The sequence below is a fragment of the Echinops telfairi genome, unplaced genomic scaffold (assembly GCF_000313985.2).
Source record: "Echinops telfairi isolate 266 unplaced genomic scaffold, ASM31398v2 ScPeMD7_2565;HRSCAF=3150, whole genome shotgun sequence".
Classification (NCBI taxonomy): Eukaryota; Metazoa; Chordata; class Mammalia; order Afrosoricida; family Tenrecidae; genus Echinops; species Echinops telfairi.
In genome coordinates this window covers 9870464-9873596 of record NW_022106463.1, presented here as the reverse complement: position 1 = coordinate 9873596, position 3133 = coordinate 9870464, and positions in this window count along the sequence as shown.

Here is a 3133-nt window from a genome sequence, read left to right as displayed (position 1 = left end):
AGGGGCAGAGAGAGAGAGAGAGAGAGAGAATGGCCCTCAAGGTGATGGATTGACCCTGTGGCTGCAACCGTGGAGGGCAAAGGACAGGGCAGTGTTTCACTCTGTTGTGTATAAGGTCATGGTGGTGGGGTCTGACTGGATGGTACCTGACAACATAAACCTCCCAGGGAGCCCTTCTACCAGGTCCAATTCAGTCACTATGACCTGGGATCATCTTGACAGCACACAACAATAACAACACCACATTGAAACAGGTCACCATGTTCCTGGATAGGCAGACTACACGTTGTGAAAATGTCAATATTACCAAAAATACTTTGCAAATTCAATGCAATTCCGATCCAAATTCCACTACAATCCTCCAAAGAAATGGAAAAACGAACCACTAACTTTATAGGGGAAGAAATCTAGGATAGACAAAATATTACTAAAAAATGAAAACAAAGTAGGAAGCCTGTTCACTCTAAGACCTTAAAAGTTACTATATAGCCACCGTAATTAAAACAGCTTGGTATTGGTGCAATGATAGATGTGAAGCCAATGGATTAGAATTGAGAACCCAGAAATTCAACCAAGTACCTATAGACACCTAATTTTTGATAAAGGACTAAAGCACATTAAATGGGCAAGAGAAGGCCCTTCCAACAAATGGTGCTGGAAAAACTGGCTCTTCACCTAAAAAAGAATGAAGCAGGACCCATTCCTCCCATCATGTGCAAAAATGAACTCAGGGTGGATCAAAGACCTAAATATAAATCACACAATTATAAAGACTATTGATATAGTTCAGGTTTATTGTGCCAACCTGGCCGATAGACATATGTGGGATTAGCTGAAAGGCAGAGAGATAAATGGCCTGGTGATCCTCACCTTTTTAGTTCTCAGGTCTCTTGCTTTCTGATGGTTGGACCAGGGTGCAGCTGCCTTAGCCAATTCCCTGCTTCAACTGGCAAGGCTCATTTCCAGACATCCCTGAGGAGAAGTCACATGGACCTACCCCGCTGCAACCCTGGGTGTTAGAGCAGCCTTGTGGAGACCACCTGCCAACACTGAGATGCTTACACGTTCACTGATTTGACTTTCCTCCTGCAGTCAGCGTCATTGTGTGTGTTTTGTGAGATTGAGTAGGATTTTATAGATCTTGTTGGGCATATGGGCTAATGTTGGGCTTATGGGCTTGGACAGCACTGGGTTGGGATGTTTTCTTAATGTACACTTACCCTTTATATAAAACTCTCATTATATATATGGGTTTCTGTGCATTTGTTTCTCTAATTTACCCAGACTAACAAAACTATCAATGAAAAAATAGAGGCAAACTTAAGGACCTGTGGTGGTTACATAATCTGGTGTCAATTTGAGGATTAAGAGTATAGGGGTGGAGTCTAGCTTCTCAATCAGAATAAAGCCAATGAGGCCTCTTTGGGAGCATGGCCTTCTCTGGAGGATTCTGAACACTCCTGTATTTCCTCCTTGGAGTTGGGAGACAATCTTTCTCTGCTCACTCCCTGGGAGACATCCCTGTGGAGAAGACACATGGAGAGAGGCTGATAGAGCCAGACCCCTAGAGCCAGAGAAGCCACGTGGAGACCCCTGCCAGCACTGAGATGCTTACAACACCACTGGATCCACAAGACTTCCCACCCACTGGCCTGTGATCTTCCTGCATTTGGCGTTACTGTATGTGTTTCATGAGCCTGAAGAGGACTTTATAGATTGGTATCGACCATATGGGCTAATCTTGGACTTACGGACTTGATCTGGACTGGGCTGGGATATTTTCTTAATATTCAATTGCTCTTGTATATAAAGCTCTATCTTATACACATATGAGTGTCTGTGAATTTGTTTCTCTAGGCTACCCGGACTAACACAGGACCCTTAAGGCATAAACACAATACAAACATCTTGAAAAATATCCACCTTATAAAAGACAAAATAAAGAACTAGGACATGCTAAAAATACAACATTTATGCACATCAAAAGACTTCATCAAAAATTTAAAAGAGAGCCCAAGAACTGGGGAGAAACATTCAGTAATAATACATCAGATAAAAGGCTAATCCCTAAACTCTATAGAAACTTACAATAGCTTAACAAGAAAAATAGAATAACCCAATCAAAAAATGGGAGCAAGACATAAATAGATAATTTTCCAAAGACAACATCCAGGCGGCCAACAACTCTGTGAAGAAATGGTCACAATCTTTAACAATAAGAAAAACATAAAATCCTGGGGCACAGACAACAGAAAAGTGGGTGAAGGAAGGCATCGGACAGTGTAAGACATGACAAAATAATAATAATTTATAAATGATCAAGGGTTCGTGAGGGGGGTGGGGAGGGAGGGGGAAAATGAAGAGTTGATACCAAGAGCTCAAGTAGAAAGAAAATGTTTTGAGAATGATGATGGCAACAAATGTACAAATGTGCTTGATACAATGGATGAATGGATGGATTGGGATAAGAGTTGTACCAGCCCCCAATAAAATGAATTAAAAAAAATCAAACTTAACATCTTTTAAAAGTGATGTAACTATGGAAGTGTGTATGATATGTGAATATTACATCAACAAGGTGACTAAAAAAATTAATAAAACAAATAAAGAAAGAAAGAAACATCATGGGTAAAATGGATGAAGGAGGAAGAACTTTTGTTCAGGGGGCATTGAGTTTAGGTTAAAGGTGGTGGAATAATTTAGAGAAGGACATCAATAATGGTTGCACAGCATGAACAGTATCATCAATGGCACTGAATTGAACATGCAGACATTGTTGAATTGAAGAATGTTTTGTTGTGTATATTTTTGCCACAATTAAAAAATAATTACACTAATAACAATGAGTACAAGGAAGAAGAAAATGTTCTAAAGTTGATTGTGGTACTGATTGTACAACTCTTCTTGATATGGTTAAAAACTATTGAATTGTTCGATATGTATATAAAGAGCCAACAAAACTGTTTCTTACAAAATAGGAGGAATGCTTAAGAAAAAAAAGAAAAATATAAATTAAAACAAAAGTGGGATGCCACCTCACACGAATTAAAGCAGAAACTAACTAATTTAATTAATTAAAACAGAAACTAATGAATGTTGGAGAGGATGTGGAAAGATCGGAACGCTTTTCCAT